At 40.4% G+C, this 19039-nt stretch overlaps 1 protein-coding gene across 10 annotated transcripts in view; it reads left to right on the top strand.

Annotated features, from left to right (window-relative positions):
• The window catches only part of LRP1B (LDL receptor related protein 1B), a 681046-nt gene that overhangs the window by 4275 nt on the left and 657732 nt on the right, over positions 1–19039 (top strand). The window lies entirely within an intron of this gene.

Here is a 19039-nt window from a genome sequence, read left to right as displayed (position 1 = left end):
GCTTAGGGAAGTGATTTTAATTGCACTAACCCAAAACACTTTTAATCATGAACCCTGAAGATAAAAATATCAGAACACAATTATTTTTATGTAAGTCATGATGACTATTGAGTCTGTGCTTAGTGAGATCTTGGGCTAAGTGCAGGCACTGCAGAATGGGTCCTAAATTTGCAAGCGTGATTAGAAATTAATTGGATTTTTAAATAACATTAGTCAAATAACGACTGCGTACCTTCTGTCTAACCCACTGGTTTGTTTTAGCTAAACAAGTTTTTGGGTCTCAAATTCAGTCTATGGAAAGGATGCAAATATTTGTAAGCAGAGCAGTATTTCAGCTGGCTACTCGGTGACCAAAGCACTAAAAATTCCGGAGGTGTTGGGTAGTCCCGAAGCGAGATGAGCAGGATCATGGCTTGCCCCTGCCACCCCAGGAGCAGTGGGCAGTGCTGGTGCCGGCCTGCACGTGAGCTCCGGGACCCCAGGAACGGGATTCCCCTAAAACCCAGTGCTCTGAAGCAGATTTAGCGGGATCTAAGAAGGATCATTAGAGACAAAGATGTGCTTTTGCCAGTAGTGTGTTCACTATGCTGTTAATCTAATTTAATTGGTAAGATCCTTGTAGTAGGAAGATCTTCCTGCGTACCTGGGAAGTGTAGGTATATCTGTTATATCTTGTTATCGGGTATGTCAGGGCTTTCCCCCTATCATGTAGACGTAGAATTGGGCTTGGGCAGTATGTACTTTTTTATGAACCCTACCAAGCTGGAAATAAAATTGGGCACTAAAAAGAAGATTGTATGTCTCTAACAACTACATTTATCGACCATTTTGTAATAAATTGCCGTTGTGTATTAATAACAAAAGACTGGGATACATAAGGGCATTGCTAAGTAATAGGGCTTTTTAAAGATGATGTAATGCCAGTTTTGCAGGGAGGTACACTTGGAGATTTTTCTTTCTATTCGGTTAGAAATCCAGTTGAATTCTCTGAGGTGGAAAAGTAGAGATTACAGTATTAAGAGTTCTAGATACGGTACATTGTGTCCTGAAATGTGCTCTTATCGCCAGCTGATGTTCCTAAACATCTCACGTGCTGCTGTCTGCTGAATAACGTGGCCTTCCAGAAGAGCCAAACTGTTGAAACACACCTTTGCTTCAGAAATAAGAATGCCTTTTTTTTTTTCTTTCTTTCTGTGAGATCAATGTATTTTGGACTACCTGTTGCCTTACTGTCAGTAGAAGGTTCCTTGGTAACTTCCGTGTGTGACACTGTTGAATGACTGATGCTTCAAGTGTGATAGGATAAATGCCGTAGAGATGAATCTTAAACTTTGAGAATAAAAAAAATACATACAATTCCTCCAGGTTTTCTCAACCGCTGAGTTTTTATTTAATACCAGTTCATAAGCTTCAGTATTTTTTTTTCCTTGAATGAACAAAGGAAACGTGGGGAATGACAACATGCAGTTTTGTTTTTTTGAATAGTCTTATGATGATATATTGAAGGGGGAATAGACCATGTGCAAGACAAATGCTGATGCAATGCTTTCCAAATGCAGTATTTCTCCTGTGGGCTGTTCTGTCAAGGGGAGACTCTTCTGCTCACACGAGCGCACGCTCCAGCAGAACAAAAAGATACCCAGGCAATTTTCATGTAATGCTTTATGATTTTAATTCGCCTATCTGCAAACTAACCCAAAATCTTTTTGTCAACAACTTTTAAAATACAATGTTGATATTGTCAAAGAGTTTGGGAAGCTGCTTATTGTACTCTGATAGAATGGTTGTATATTCACATGTTGTTGGGATGTGCAGGCAAGTTTTTTCCTCAAATGTAATTTTTTAGGATATTTTAAGGCATTTGAGGTACCAAAATGCTACTACTTCTAATATATCCTTCTTTAAATGCGCCTCTTTGGAGAAATGCTGTGGTGTTGTGCAGGCATAAAAGTGCATGTGGAAAAAAAAAAAAGTTACTAATGCAAAATTTCATGATCAAATGGCAGTAAGTTTCTAGATGATGGATCGCTTTCCCCAAAACACCTGCCTCTTCTTGCTTGCATATCCTGTGAAGATGAAAGAGAAGAGCAGCGCAAGTTCATAGCTACTTGGATGCTATTTTGCATATGCAAACACATGCTGATTTACCCAAAGTATATTGGTATTTGTGTAAAACTGTGTGCTTATGAAATGAAAGCATGTCATTCAGCAATGAAGCTTTCTTCTCAGGAGAATATTGTTTTTTATTTATGCTTCACTGTGCTAACAAATAGATTATAGCCCTGAGTTTATACCTCTGAGATCAATGGATTCTTTGTTCTGGACTTGGTGGTTATGGGGTCAGGATGCAGAAGTGCAAAGAAACTTTGGATCATTTTATTAAAATATCATTGGGAAATATTAATTGGTAGACTTAATTAAGTTATGTTTTGTCTGTTTTGTACTACAGCTTTTATACAATAAATTAACTGTTTCTTTCAGTATTTTTATTCGGAAGTTTGATTCAGTTTTGACTTGGTTCCTTGTAGTGAACCCACTTTTGTATTTCCCACATCTAATTCTAAAATATATGGATCAAATTCATGATTGCTTTTCTCAGTTTGTAATGTTCCTCTAGAAAATGAGTTACTTCATAAATTGTTTATTTTTAATGATAAATTGTCAATTTCTCATTTAAAAAAAAAAAATCAATTGTTTTGAACAGACCACCCTCTCCTGAGGTCAGAAAAACAGACGAAATTCCAGACAGATCAATATGCTGATATGTACGGTCTACTACCTGGAAGCTGTTTGGTTGTAGTTAAACCTGGTTCTGTGTAAGGCAGACAAAGCTGGCTCGTTTTCTAGATGAAGCACTGTACTTTGCATTCAAGATGTCTAGTTACTGCTAGTTATCACTCATTTAAAGTAGCTAAGACTCATTAAAAGGAATTTAGAACACAAAATCTGCTGGATTAGAGCAGTGCAGTACAGTGGCAAAGATGTTCAACAGCAACGTAACAAGTGTGGCTCATTCGGCTTCCTACTGCCTGAATGTGATCAATAAAAATAGGGAGATGGCACCTAGGTGATGGGTGAGCACTCGATTCCTAAATTGTGAAGGTGTTTTTGTACCAAATGCTCTGACAGACTGATCCACAACATGTGGAAGAGCGTGGAAAAGTTGTCTTGCTTCCAGTGGGTTTTGATCCAGTTCCCAAATGCTGGTATGGGAGGGATGTGAGGATGGAACCTTGTCATTCAGCAACCTGGCTCCTTAGGAGTCATTGTGTGCCTATCCAGAGATGAGCCCAGCTGAGTTTCTTTGGATGGTTTTTTTTTTTTTCAAATGACCCATGTTTCAGCGGTATTCCAGTCATGCAGACCTTGCACACTCAGGATTTGCTCAGCTTACAGGTGGAGGTGAGCTATTACTGGATGAATGGCAGAAATACGGCATTGCTCTATGAGGATAGACAGGGCTATTTCCTGCTCATACATACATATGAAGCTTTAAAAGTTCTCAGTCATATTTATAAATGCTTTTGCTGTTCTCATTCAGTCCTTCCCATCATTTCTACTTAAGCTCTGAGATTCTCTGGGGCTGGCAGAAGAGGTGATTCTGCGAAGCCCAGCTAGGGGCTGGGACTAGCCTGGGTGTTCTCCACAGCCCGCTTCCCAATTCCTTGCTGTGAGCAGAGGTGGTGAAAGAACAAGTGTAGCTGGAAAACACACACACACACACACACACACACACACACACACACACACACACAAACCAGCAATTATGATTTAGAAACTGCTGTGATTTTACTAAATTGGGTCCCTTGAATGTCACATCTAGTCCACCACTTCTTGACACTTTGAAGTGCCTTTGTTCATGGGATTTATCATTTTACATACAAGTTATATGTGAAGATGTATATAAAAAAAGTTTACTTTCTGTTTTGTCAGGCCATATAAATGGAACCTATTAAAGAAAAATGTAGACTTCTTTCTCTTTACTTAGTAGTGGGAAAAAATGCTCAAAGTAAAATAGGAGATAAACCACTACTATCTAGCCAGTTGAGAAATGTTGGAAGACCTGTAATCTCACCTCATCTGAAACACTTGGTTTAAAATGGTTTATTTTGTGTAACTGCACTGAGGCTTTTATTTTGAGGGATGTCTGCAAACAGAGTAGAGTTAAGGACTGGGAGCAAGGGAAGAAGGCTGCAAAACTGAATTTATTCCTCTTGGGTGCCACTAAGCCAAGTGGCTTGTTCTTAGATTACAGAAATAATAGTGAACAGCAAATGGTTTTTTCATAGTAGTGACTTATTATAGTAGTCTCAGGCAAAACGTTTTAGGCCAATGTTAGATCATATACAGGGGAGATGAAGCAAGTTGGGACTACACAGGTGTGAAAATGTGAAAACCAAGGCACTACTCCATGCCTGTGGCTTGTCAGGCTGAATTGCTTTTACTCTTTTGTTGATGACAAAGCAGGGCTACATGAGAGCAGGGAGGTATCTTGCAGATGCTGGCTCCAAGGCTAGCCTGATCTGCAGCAGTTAACTGTGTAGGACTGCTATAAGCCACTTCTGTGAGGACGGATTGCAAGTATAAACGTGTATATTAAACCTTGGATGTACAGGGAGAGCGTGGAAGATTCTGTATATAGCAAAGCCAGGAGCACAGGGAGGGGCTGGGCAGACATAATCTCATGCCCTGACCCAAATGGCCCATTAGCACATTTTTTCAAATAGGAGCATGCTATTCAGGTCAGCGTGTGTGCACAGACCCATCGGAATGAATTCCTTCCCTTGTGCTTGCTACCTTACATTTCTTTCTTTGGGTTTTGAAGGTTGTGACTTAAACAGAGCTGACAGTACACAATATTACCCATTTACTCTGTAGATTATACTCCTCCGGGGAATTGGTGTCAGCTAATCTGCCACTTTGACGTTTTCACAGAGACCTGCTAACTGCATATCCCGTAATGCTGCAGGAGGCTGTCAGATCTGGGTGTCTGTAACTTTATTTATTCCCCCCAAACTTTTGGGAGTGTATGTTCAGATCTCTAGCCTGTGTCACTTACTTTGTCCTATGAGGAGCTTCCTTCCTGTGTAGAAATTCGGTTTGTCAGTACCCAATTTTGACCGCTCTTTGGGCAGTAGGGAGAGAGTTTGAAGCAGATGGCTGTCAACATGATGACGAAATTCTGAAATACTGCTCAGACACAAACTGTGAGGCATGGTATTTAAAGCACATTCAAGCATATAAAACTGCTTATATTTCTAACACATTACCGCTTTTGCTGTGGAATGTTCTTGATACAATTCATACACTTCTGTGATAAAAAACTTTTTTCTTTTACTGAAAAAAAGCCCAACTCCCCTAACCAATTAACGTTATTCAGCAATGAGTAAAACACTCTGAACCGTGTTATGATTTTGTCAGTTAGAATCGTTAAATGCTCTTCAATGAAACCGCACTGATTTACGTTAATTGGTGGCCTGTCTTTGCACAATGGTATCGCGCTGTGTCAAATGTGCCTTGCAAAAAAAAGGTAATGCAGCTAAACGTGCCGTGATTGCTGCTCTTGTGGTGTCGACTGGTGCTCAGAAGCTGGCCAGCAAACGAATTGAAACTACAGGAGTACTTAATGTGTGGCCGTGAATTTTTAGGAGCACACTAAAAACACTTTCATAAAGTAAGTGCTAAAGGAGTAGTAGCACAACTTGGATTCTGCGTCACATTTGTAAATTAGTTGTTGGATTTAAGTACTTTATAAAAGACTTTGTATATATATGAAAAGCGTGATGTAAGTATGCAAACTTAATAGAATGTCTTTTACAGCTTGATATATCTTAAGGAAAAAATGTCAGAGCGTAATAGATCAACAGTCTGTTTAGACCCACAGTGGCCATTTTTTCTAAAGATGATATAGCATGTCCTTGGTGGTCCCACGAGTAAAGTAACGCTGTGGAGAGCTGTTTCTAGAAGCCAGCTAATGGCTCTTTTTCTGATTTGGGGTAGAATATGTGTGTGTTGAGGATGGTCATCTTGAATTGGTCACCAATGACTGATCATGCATACATAAAACTAATAAGAGGAAATTACATTTAAATATTGCATTTACATTGAATTCCATTTTCTATCCTGTTTTACACTGAGCAGAAAAGTTGCCATGTCTAAATGGAAATCTTTGAATAATTCTATTTCATGTGTCACGACAAGCATCGGCTGGCCATAGGTTTTGTGTTTGTACTGTGGGCGAGCAGAGTGGTGACTGTACTTTTTCATCTCACATTGGCACCTTGGGTAGACTATCTCCATTTTTTATCAAATATCCAAAATCTCATGCCTGGGAAAACCTCTTACAACTTTAGGAGTCCAGGTGCTGCAGAGCTTATTAGAGAGTAACAGCTTTTGATGATACAAGTGCCTGTTGAATGTTGCTTTCATTTGGAATTGCAGCCTCAGGGAAGCAAACACACTAGAAGTGGATAATGGAAACAGAGAGGCTAGGAGGGCTACTTGTTAAATTACAGGATTATTTTATTTGGTAGGGAGCAAGAAAGGCCATGTCCAGTACAAACCCAAAAATATAAACACCACAGCTCTTACTAAGTTTCCACTCTGCTTCTGAACCACAGAGTTTGCATTCCGGAATAAAAGAGCTGATGAGCAGCAGTGTTTGGCATGTGTGAGTATTGTCTTTTATAAGCCATGGGAAATCAATCTTCCTTCTTTCCTTCATGAAAATACAGAACTCCTTGAAGCTGCTGCTTTTGGAAATGAATGTATTAGTGAAAAATTCATGGATGATCCAGATCTAATTTTTATAGAAATGAACGGTAATGCACTCTGGGACTGCAGGTCCATATGGATGTATTTTACATTCACCTGCCTTATTGTAGACTTAAAGAATGTTTTTTTCTTTTTTTTTCTTTTTTTTGTGACTGAATATCTGAATAACTGAAGGTATAAAACAGCTCATCCCAATAGAAATTGCTGCCACTGTAAGACACAAATGTCAGCTGTAGCACATTGATGTTTTAATAACACAAAGTAATCTCCCCATACTTCAGTAATAAAGTTACACAGGCTCCGGTTTGCTTTCTTGTCAACATCTTTCTATTGACACTTTTCTGTCAAAAAGATGAAGTGAAGAATAAAATCTAACTCTTTTCTCTCATGTTAAATGTATTCTGCAAAGCTTTTGTGAAATACAAAGCATATGGACTTTGCAGATAGTGTTTGCATTTGGGACTTGCAGGGAAATCTATGTGAACTTTGTGCTGTAGAAATAGTTGCCCTTTAAAGCAAGCAGTTATTTTAAATAAGCAGATTTCTAAAAACTGTATTTTGGGGAGTAGTCTAATCTTTAGACCTCTTTTGTTTTTTTTTTAGGAGCAGTAGAATATAATTATTTCTATAAACTTAGATCTCAAAATTTGCCAGTCTGCATGCCTGGATAGGTACCATTTTTTTTTTTCTTATGAGAAATCTGTTACTGTTTAGAGCAGACAGAAACCATAGTCTAGCAAACTGTCAGAGAATGTTCTAGATGGGGGCTGAAACTGTCCAATAATATAGTCCAAAAGCTCATTATTTATTAATATTTATTTTGATTCTCATAATGACATGAACATTGGTTCTAATTATATTTTTTAAAAAAGGCGAATATCTTCATAGATATCAGTCTGGTCCACAAAACATCCAAAAGGATACCGTTCAGAAGCAATAAGTAGGAGGTATGCGTCTGAATTTCATTAACTGGTAATAATATGCGTGCCCATACCTGGGGAGAAACACCGCTTAAAACCTGAGCTTCCCGCTAGGCCGGCGGGGCTCGTATCACTCGCAAGGTTAGGCCTCCTGCTTTGCCGTCACGGGTTTCTGTGGAGAAATGGCTGGGGTAAGCTGCTGCAAAACTGCCAACATCTGCTAAATTAGGTGTAACTTTTAAAGCAAAATCCCTGAAGAGCTGGGGCTGGGCAGAGCACTGCGGGAGAAGTTTGATTTCAGCTTCTGCTGTGTGTGGAGCGGCAGTGGGGCAGCTGGGGCAGGGTTGGTTGTGGAGGCCTTCCTCATGAGTGCAGCAGGCTTTGGGCCCAGATCAGTTCTTTGTTCAATCACAGCTATGTAAATATGAAAATACAGAAAATATGTAGGTCAAGGAGGGGAACATCGTATCTTTTCAGGGTGGTGATACCAGAATAAGGGGTCATAGAGTGGGGGGAAAATCTTTCTTCCCATATTTGGCCTTGGTAGCCCATCGTTTGCCAGACCATCTGACCTGAGAGCCAGAAATGCCTTCTCTGCTGGAGGTGGTGACAGACTTCAATTTGTCTGAACCAAATAATGAGGAAAAAATGAGCACACCTTGAGCATGGCCGCATAGCCCTTGGGGCAGATGCTGCTCGTCATTCCATGCTCTTGTTGGGTGATGCTAGCGCTAGAGATTGCTGATGAATTTCAGTAGCAAAGACTAGGAGAGGACAGGCTGGTAACAGCCTGGGGGGGAGAACTTGCATCCCAGAAAAGGGCAAAATGTTGCTGAAGAAGAGCAAACCAAGGGATTTCCTTCCCTGAGTGCTTGCAGTTAGGCCCTGCCCCGTATGGAGAACCAAAGGGAAGGCTCCATCAATCTTGCTCTTATTAAATTGGCACAGCTAATGTATTCTGCTAAAATGTGTTCATCATGTTGTTTAAAACAACCAGGTTAGAAATCTACTGAAAATAAATGAAGATTTATTATTTTCAGTGTCATTGGGGCACCTAATAAAGGGTTGGAATACTAACTGGAGTTTGTGAAAGGAGAAAAAAAAATGTCCTGGTGCCATTTAATTAACTGTCTGGCCAATATTTCTGCCTTTTTATTGAAAAATCTGTACATTGCAACTGGCTTCAAGTATACTCCGGGACAACTCTGCCAACAGCCAGCAAATAAACACATTAAAATACAGACAGTCTTGCACAGCTCCATGCATATCCAATAAAATCACACCTTGAGCTGCAGAGAATTTTTTTTTTTTGTAACAAAGCAGCAAACAAGAATGTAATAACTGCATATTTAATTATAAAATAATTTAATAGAAGACGGTTAATATTTTTTGCAATCATAGACGAAATGTCTCTTGTGGAGTGTGTCATGGGGGACAACTAAGGTCAGTGTAAATGTGAGCAGGGTTTTCTTCTTAACTTATGGTTTAGTTGGTTATGTTCTTTCAAAACTACTTAAACTGAGTTTTTTCCTTTAACCATGTATTTATTTGCCAGTATTGTTTCTGGATGACTAATGTGCTTTTTGAGGAAAGCTTTAATAAATTACCTTAATTTTCTTTAGATTATGGGAAGCATGCACTATTCTCTCATTTTAGACGGGGTGTTAACTATTAATTTGATTTCCAAACAATGTTCTGCAGTTCAGGTCTCTTCCATGGAAGTTAACTAGGTACATTTCTTCTGAAGTAAGACATCCTGGAAGGCAGCTGTAAATAACCTGTTATGTGCAGCTGATACTGCACAGATATTTTTATTACTTTTTCTCTACATCATATTGTTCTAAGTGACACTGTGATCTTTGATCGCAAATACAGGAGCTGCAACCCTTAATTTCTACAAGAGCTACTAGAGTAAAGGAAATTCTGGGTTTGTCACTCAGGCCAAAAGAATTGGTATCACATAAGTAGTTTGGTTTTTACCTTAATGCTGAGGACAGCATCTTATGGGCAGAGAATATGTAAAGCTCAGCTTTTTTCCTTAGATCCAGCAAATGTATTTGGTGATTCATTAATGACATGTCAAGTGATTATATTTTGGGGATATGGAGGCCAAGTTGGGAAGAGTTTAAAAGACAACTAAAAGAAATCAGTCTAAAAGTACCGAATTACCTCTATTACATCTCTCACAGCCCTTGCAGCCCTGCTGGTCTGGATTCTGGCGGTAACTCTCGAGTTGAAAGGTTAATGACTCATTTTCTGAGCAGTGCAGTTTTCTTTCATTTTTCATCTACAATTATCTCCACTGCTTTAAAAACCTGAAAGGCACTTCCAAAACGCATTGTACTCATGTGTTATTGCTGTCAATTAAAGTTATTAAATCATAGATTTTTAAAAGTGAAATCCAAATACGCATTAATATATTTCTGTCGTTGCGTTGCCACTCCATTATGGAAGTCACGAGTGCAGTATTGAGGCAGCTCTAGAAGTTGGTGGATATTTCTGTCCATGGACCCAAGTGTTCATTTGAATATCCATTTCAGGAAGAGCCTTAAGGGTGGCAAAGCTAGGGAGAAGAAAGAAAGCTGTTGTGGGCTGCTGTCGCAGGAGTTCGGTGTTGGGGAGAATTAGGGTGGACAGATGAGTTGGCCATCCCTTGCTTGTAGGGGTATAGGGGCAATAAAAGACGAGTAAAAAGAGGCATATTAAGAGCCCTGGTCAGGGGAGAGATAAGGACAAAAAAGGAATTTCTGAAAAGTTGCAAACCTTGTGTTTGAAAGATTGAAATACTCGTGGTGGTTACGGGGAATGGAAGATGAGGGCAAAAGCCGAGTTTTTCGCAGCCGTTTGATATGGTGTTTGCGCTCCTTTGCGAATTCCTTAAATTAGCAATTTCACTTTTCTGTAAGTCTCCTGTACTTTGACTCTTAACTGAATTAAGTCCCATTATAAATGACATCTTTCCAACAGTTGGGATACAGGTTAGTGCTCCCAAGAGGGGCAGTTTAATGAGGTTGTTGCTATGACAGCTCAGCTTCAGGCAGCACATGTGCTGCCTCAAAATACCCTCTCTCCCCTCAAATATTACAGCAACTTCTGTGAGTGGATTTTTAAACTTTGCTCTTAGTGGAATTCAAGCACAGCACTTCATAATTCTATTTTCCTGATAATGCAGCTGAGGTTTTGACAGTCCATGCTGTTTGTTTCTTTATTTCTGAGATGTTAATAGTAATGCATGATTTGACAAGTAAAGGAACAACAAGGTGTTAACTGTATAGTAATTTTAAAGGATGCTCTAAGGGCTAAGTCAACAGATTTACAGAAAGAACTGCCACACGCACTACACTGTTTACAGTGAAAATGTATTGGGCCTGTCTTTCTTAAATTCACATCAGAGAACGTCTCAATGGATGGAAATTATTTATTATTTACTACGGTAACTGGAAGGAATACAAGCGTTCCCATTACACTGCAGCCTGTAAGCTGGTACAGCGATTCGTCTCGTCGCGGGAGCTGGCTGTGGTCTACAACGTTGTGTAATGTCTCACAGTTTCCCAGAGATGTTAAATCAAGCAGTTATATTTTTCAGGAAGGCTGTTAGCACAAGTCTGATGATGGCTGCTGAAGAGGCAACGTGTACGCAGGGTCAGATGGTGACAGCCCCTCTGACTGTGTCTGTAGCCTGCAGCAGGACAGGGTTTGGCCATGGGGATGTCCGGGTTGGCACCGAGGTTGTATTTGCTGGACTGTTCCTGCCTGCCCTCACATAGGCTCCCTGGATAGGACTCATCTTGGAAAGCAGTTCATCCTATCCCTACCGTTCTCTGCTGGCTCTCTTCTTGTCTATTACCAACTTTTGCATGGTTAAACCTGAATGAGGTAGTTCAGAGCCCAAGGTTTTGAACCTCAGTGTGGTCCAGAATAGTGTTGCTACTTGAATTTTTTATTTTAAAAAAAAAAAAAAAGGCAAAAAGCTAGTAGCAAGTCTGAATTGCTATTCCACAATATTATCCCATGAAAATATTTCAGGTTGTCAGTTTGCAGGAAGGACGGTGGCAGAGGAAGCAGTTGCTGTTGCGACTATTTCTCTGTTGCTGCTCGTCTATGAAATAGGGAAATGTCATGTTTAAACTCAAATGAGCAGCTCTGAAATGTATTTCTGCTGCCTCAGTGTTCTCTGGTTGCTTTGTAAGTCGGGTTGCTCCTCATTGTTCTGTCTTCTCTTCCTTCCAAGCTTTGAAAGTGAGTTTTCTTAAAGATATGACTTCAGCATATAGAGAGGAGTCATACTCAAATCTGACATGACCTATATAAACATTGCTTTTTAACACTGGCCTGGAGTTCACTGGTTCTGCTAAGGATGAAAAGTTTTTTGGTTTTTTTTTTTCCCACTTGATCTGTGTTCAGTGTCCGTGTCTGCTTGGCTGTGAATTACTGCGGGTGTATCTCTGCTGCCATGAGGCTGTACCCACCGCTGGGTGCTGGGCCACCTCACTCGCTGTTGGAAACAGCTCTGTCACCCCTGATCTCAGTGAAATTCAACCCAGGGAGATGCTGAGGAACTACTTATTCAACCCCAGAAAGCTTTTCCTTTTTGAAGTTAATTGGCTTAAAAGATTTTGATTTGCTGCTGCTTTAGAAACCGTGTGCTATGATCTGGATTTTTTTTTTTTTATATATCTTATTGTAAGTAAAATACCTTGGTACTAAAGAGTAAAAGGGCTGGCTATATAAATCACTGCTTCATTGTATTTATTGTGCTAGTTACTTGGCTTCCAAGTATACTAATTTTTTTGTAAATGCAAAATCATTCAGCTGTATCCAGATGGGTTCAAAAGATGCTGATGAGAACATTTGTTAAGGTTTTCAGTGGGTTCTGATAATGCTGTTTGCCATAAGCGTGCTTGTTCCAGTTTCTTTCAGTGACTGAGCAGGAAAGTGCAATTTTTGTGTACTTTTAATGACAGGTAAATAGGTTCAAGTATTCCACCCCATATATACTTTCCTATTCTCTATATTACTTCTTTGGCTTTTATTCCGTGATCACAGTTTTGTTCCCTTTGGAAAGAAGGGGGACACCTGCTAATCTCCATCTCACCTGACCCCCACCCCCAAAAAAAAACAAACAAAAAACCACAAAACCAACAAAACCACCAGCTCCCAGGCAAAAAGAGACCAGATGCAAAGTGCGAGGAGCGTGGTTTTGATTCCGGCATCTTGTGATGAAGATTGCTACGAGAAGAGAAAACATGCTGTGATTTATTCTCACGGCAAAAAACTGCGAATGGAACAAGAAGTACAGAAATCTCAATATGTTGTTGCTAATACAATTTACATTTAGAACAGTGTGTCCTCCTTCCCCACTACGCTTGGTTTAAACATAGCTAAATTAAAGTGGTCTATAGGCAGAGCTTCTTGAACTGCAGTCCCAGCCCTCACTAAATGAACATCTAACACTTGGTGGTAACCATGCAGCTTCTTGAAAAAAGTACTTTTCATGTATTATATTTGCTCTGTGGTTATCTCCACGTATAATAATATCAAATTACTATGCTGTCTCTCAAAGTCCTAAATCGTATCATTCTTACACAGACCAGAAAATTACTTGTACTTAACAAAGATATGTTTATCTGTATATATGTCGTGGATTTTAAATCGAACAGTTCCAGACATAATTTTCCTAATATTGGCTAATCCATCTTTAATTAAAATGTTAATTGCTAATCCAGATATTACATGTAGAAAAATCAGCCTACAGTAAACTGCAAGTTATTTGCACAAGGACGAAAAACGTGCAATTACACGGCGGTCTGCTCTTTGGAACTGCAGGGTGCCTGGCTGTAGGTACGGGAACCCACTAAAACGTACTCTTGATTTAGTATATAAATTATTTCCCAACCCCCAAAAAAGAGGGGAGATAATTTATTGCTAGAAAAATTCCCCCTTCAGTCAAAGTAGGGCCTGAAATACTGTTTTTTTAGGGAGATTGTTGCCCAGGATGGGTTACTCCAGTGCTGCTGCAGCTGTGGTTGCTTCTTACAGTTGCTCAGCTAGAAAATATTGCTGAAATCCCGTCTGCTTCAGCGTCCAGAACAAAACTCCCTCTGTGTCGGAGCGATGCATTTCTGGAGTCAGATCCACTCCGTCTCATTTCCAGCAGAGGGTTGCAGAAGGTAAAGTCAGCTAGACGAAGGTTGTGCTTGCGTAAAAAGTGCACTGAGGTTGCCAGCTGGTTTCAGAGGGCTGCGGGGAGAGGCTTGCTCCTGCTCCTTGTGGCAGAGGTGTGGGCAGTGCTGTGAGGCTCAGCTCGCTGATTTCTGGAGTAGCTGGCACAGGCAGCGGCGGCGTTTCACGATCTGAGCTGGGAAGCCTGGAATTGCTGTTGTTTGTGTGGCTGTGTACCAGTAAGTCTCTTTTGGAGGCGGGGGGAGGCTTGTCTCATTAACAAAAAATTACAGTGGTAGTGACTGAAAACTTGTTAATCATAAAATATTAGGAACTGCTTAATTGCTGAATGGAATGACGCACGGTGCCTCATGCCTCTGAAACTGATTGATTCAGATCTCCTGGCTGTGCGTGTGTTTTTCATCTGTCATTAATAGAATTGCGAGGGTCAGTGTAATTCAAATCTGTTTTTCATATCTTTTTCAGACTAGTTGTATTCAAATCGGACTCGTGAAATCATCCAAGACTGCAGTCAGATATATATTAAATGAAAAAATAGACTTACCTACGGAGTGCCATCTCTTGATTTTTATTTAGAGAAATCTTTTTCATAAATCTGTCTCACAAGAAGTATATGCTAATAGGTAGGCTTTTGAATATATCCTCGCCTTTCTCTAAAACCTGAAAGGAAGAACAACCAAAAAAACCACTACAACCATGTAAAACACCGACGACCCCTAAATGCTATGAACAAAAACCACGCCTCCTAATTCCAGAAATCTTCACAATCTGTTCCTATTTGAGGTTTGTCTCAATGCCATTGGAAAGATTTGAACTTTTTGATTTTGGATGTGCTTTTTCATATTTTTTTTAACCTGTTCATTTTCCATCAAAGAAGGTCACCTCTTCACCTCTCTTCAAATCTTTCCTCCATTTCAGACCCCGTATTCCAGTGTTCTTTGCCACTTGTGAAAGTCACTTAATCTCTGTTTGAACCTGTACCTGATGTGCTCCAGCAGCACGGCTTCTCTTAGCGAGTTCAACCAAAGGGATCAAGAGGAAGATGCCTTTGACACTTCTGCTGTACCAGGAGGATGCAGCCGCTCCTTGGCTGAGAGCTATGAAAGAGGTTATTTTAGGAGCGATATGGATTTGTATGTATCGCTTTGGCATGGTTTGCAGTCACCGTCTTTGAGACGTGTTTGAATATCTGCTGTTGATGCATGAATAATACTGCTATTTATCACTTGTTTTCAGGCAAGAGAACTGGCCACTGCCACCAGGAGACTCACTCTGCCTGCCTGCACGGAAGTTGGGTTTGTTTTGGTTCCTTACGAGGCCAGAACAAGTCTAAAACAACACAAAACAACCCAAGCTCTGCCACTTTCTCAAGGTCAGGTGGTGTTTTCGAGCTGTGTCACTCGGTCAGGCAGAGCCCTTGCCCGAAGAGCTTGCATCAACTGACCTGTCCTAGTGAGCTGCAGCCAGGCTCCTGGGGGAGCTCTCGTCTTTCCCTCTGCTGGGTCCTTAAACAGGAACAGTGAAATTGTGCTACCTGGTGAGAATGAACGTGCTGCCCTACCCATGGTATCCTCATTTCTGCAGCCTGTTTGAAAACTGGTCTTCTCCCCTATGGTCTCCTAATGTCCCATCTATGGGATGCAGGCGGGATGCTGGGGCTCCAGAGCAAGTTCACTTGTGCCTGAATTATGTCCTTTCGGTCTTAGCTAGGCAAAGTGGATTAAGAATTATTTCTTCTTTGTCTTGTGCTGTAGGCTAGGAATAAAAATATGTAAAGACAAATCTGCTATTACAAGGATCATCTGTGTGACGGGCTGAGCGACAAGGTCCGGGATTGCTGAGAGTGTAGAAACTAATGTACATGTAAAACTGATCTGCACAAGATATTCCCAAAGTCATTATGCAGTGCATAATCTTACAAATGAGGGGTTATATAACTGCTTTCTCAAGAATAATATGTCTTTCTCTTACTTTGCCTTTGCAAATTTTTAAAGTTCTCTTCCTAAGTAGATCAGTTACAAAAAAAATGACAAAACGCATAGGGGTTGTATTGTGAGCCAGGGATTAGCTGGCGTGGGAAGAGGGATGCATTTAGGAACAGAGCACGCAAGTCGAGGCTTCTGCTCAGAAGAGACAAGGACACCTGCCCCATGAGTACGAGGAATTGCTGGGCTCCAAATGCCACCTCTGAAGTGGGTAGGGCGATGCGTTGGGAAGGGGTGCAGAGGTGAGCCAGCTGGGCAGCAGTTGGAGTAGGTGTCTAAAAGGAATAAAAGCTTCTGATACGTGATGAAACAGGAGGATGTGAGGTCTGACTCAAGTGTTCTTAGAGGGTAAAGTAGCCAGAGGAGTCCTCAAGTTTTGAAGCAAAAAAGGATTAGGGTGAGGTGGTTCTGGGGAATAAAAGGACAAATGGAAAGTGGGAGATGGCCTTAATTTCTCCAGAGTGCTTTCTTTTTCCTTGTTCTACATAAGCAGATTCACTCTGGATCTGCAAAGCTTTCACATTTATCTTGTGGTAACGGTCCCCAGAGCTTCAACCTTTTTACTAAACTACCTTTTAAAAAAAGCTGTAAGTGAAAGTTTAACAACCCCTCTCCTCCAATAAAGATTGTTCAATAAAATCATAACTGTGTATTTCTTGGCCACAATCCATGTATCTGATTCCGCATAGATGCGAGGCAAAACCTGCCAAAAGGCTGGGAGGAAACCCGCTGGTCTTGATGTAGTTGGTGTTGAGCTTTTTGCTTATTTTATCTTTGTTCTTCTCCTCCCAATACTTTTCCTACATGTACTTTTTGGTGAAGTGGAAGTTTGGGAGATGATCAGTGTCTCTGGTGCATGAGCCCTGTCTTTGTATCTGATAGTTCACATATTCTTGCCATGCGTATCTTGATGGAAACACTTTTAAAGCTAGTTTCTAATATACCGTACCAGTAGCTTAATTATTTGAAAGCTCTTTATGACCAAAAAAATAATAATAAAATATTATGTACTCATATCTGTGGGGGACTTTGGTTTTTCTGCAGCTGGTCTTGGACCAGTCTGCCATCAGGCAGCATTGTGCACCTCTTCTAGCCCATGTGTTCCTCTTCAGTCTTGTGGTTAGCCATTTGCTTCCCATTATTATCTTTAAAGTCCTTCTACCTTTATATTTAGTGTTACACTTGTTGCTATTAGTTTAGAATTTCCTTTTCATGTAAGCAAAACTCTTGCTTTGCTCAGGCAAACCCTCAAGACATAAAACCACGAGCATGGTTCTAAAAAAAAAAAAAAAAAACATATAGAGGAAATTTCTCCCTCTAGAAATACATCTAATAATTGTGTTCAGATCTCTTCAGTGGTATAACAATGCTTTATAAGTGCCTTCCCACTGTGGTGATTTCTAGTTCACTTTCAAAAATCTGGCTTATTTAAAATATTGCTATTAATAGCTTTCTGTTGGCAAAATGAAAGATAAGTCCATGGGATATCCAAGTTAAGCAGGGCACCGGGTTTACATTGGGTTTGCGCCCAGCAGCTGCTGATCCTGAACTTCTACAAAGAAGCCGTGCATTAATCAGGGTGTAACCATGGGGACAAGTTCCGTGTTGATATTCTCCCTGTGCAGGGGTAGTCGCCGTAATGTGACCTGTAGAGACAAATTATGTAATTCCTCCGCAATTTGGTGTGATCACGGGTAATAAGGCACCAATTTCTTGACTACCTTGGGGATACGCTAATGCTGTTGTTGCCGACTTTTCCTGGAAGAGTTGAGGAAAATGCAAAAACAGCATTTAGTGAATTAGGGCTCCATTTTTCCGAAAGGTGCCTCTGTGATTGCAAAAGTCCCAAATATCTAAATATACACCAGAAGTACGGTGCTTCTGGGCGCAAATTATATGGTGATGTGCGCACATCATCTGTGTTAAAGGTGCAGGGAAAGAACAACTGGGCAGTATTAGGGAGAACAAAATTGTTTAATTGGACTTCTCATATTTATTTTTAGCTTGCGAGATAATTGCTTCATTAGGGGCGGTAGCTTCTGATTTTATTATATCAGTGTTTATCAGAACTACACGCGGTTCCTGGAAAGCTGTAAGTGGTCAGAAAAGCCCCTTGGATGCTCAGAAATGGCCACTAAGAAAGGAATAGTTCGAGTACGTAAGTGTGAGGTATCCAGAGAAACAGCCATTTTAGGAGGGACAAGGACCATTTTGTGGTTTAGTTAAATTAACAGCACCACTTCAGTTAACTTGGTCCTACATCTAGAGCTCTTAAAGATGCCCATAGGAATACGTGAGTTAGTTTGTCTTAATTGCCTTATTTAATTTGAATGTTTAAATTGTGTTTCTGTCTTTAATGCAGCCACTTTTTTTTTGCTGAAAACACTTTCTGATATGGATTTGCATGTGTGCTTGTTGTGTGTGCTCACTGGTTTGGTTCTCCTCCAAAGATCTTTTCTTTTTCCTCCGAAAAAAAAATAGTGAGAATTAATGTGTTGGCAAAACCCAGCCCTGACTTCAGAGAGAGTTGTGAATAATGAATGCAGGATCTTTCTCTCGCAGCACTGGCACTAAAACATCAGCCAGCTTTTTATTAAAAATGCTGCATGCGTCCTGATGCCCCCAAAAAAGAACAATTCAAGTGCAGAGAACTCCTAGACCCTGATCAGCCAATATATTTAGTGCGAGTGGACAGATGGGACCTGATTTGGTGTAAACAGAGTTTTGCATTGGCTCCGACAGCTCTCTGCAATGCTGCTGGATCAGGGTTTAACATTCCTGTAGAAGAGACAAAGTTAGCTTTCAAACAGAGCTAGTTAAAAGTAAAAACATGTAGCAGGGGAGGGGAAAAAAGACGGGATTCTCGCTTCGTTTTTGTACTCTTTCGGCATGAGGTTGTGTAATTGTTGATGCCCCTCTGTTGGTCTGTAAAACAAATGTATCGGACTTGGCTAATAGCTGCTTAAACGTGATTCTGGCAAAAACAGGCAAGAGTTTGGTTTGCTCAGCCTGAGGGAATCCTCCTAAAGCATCCTCTTGAAGTCAATGGGAGCTTTGTCATTGACTTAAAGATTAAAGGGTTCAGTGAGGTGAATTGACTTAAATCAAAGTGATTTAGCTGTGATTTAAACCAACAAGCAGAAAACTTTGATTTAAATAATTGATTTTAATCTTATT

This window comes from Anser cygnoides, chromosome 6 (genome assembly GCF_040182565.1).
Source record: "Anser cygnoides isolate HZ-2024a breed goose chromosome 6, Taihu_goose_T2T_genome, whole genome shotgun sequence".
Taxonomy (NCBI): Eukaryota; Metazoa; Chordata; class Aves; order Anseriformes; family Anatidae; genus Anser; species Anser cygnoides.
This window is presented reverse-complemented; position numbering and strand designations above follow the sequence as displayed.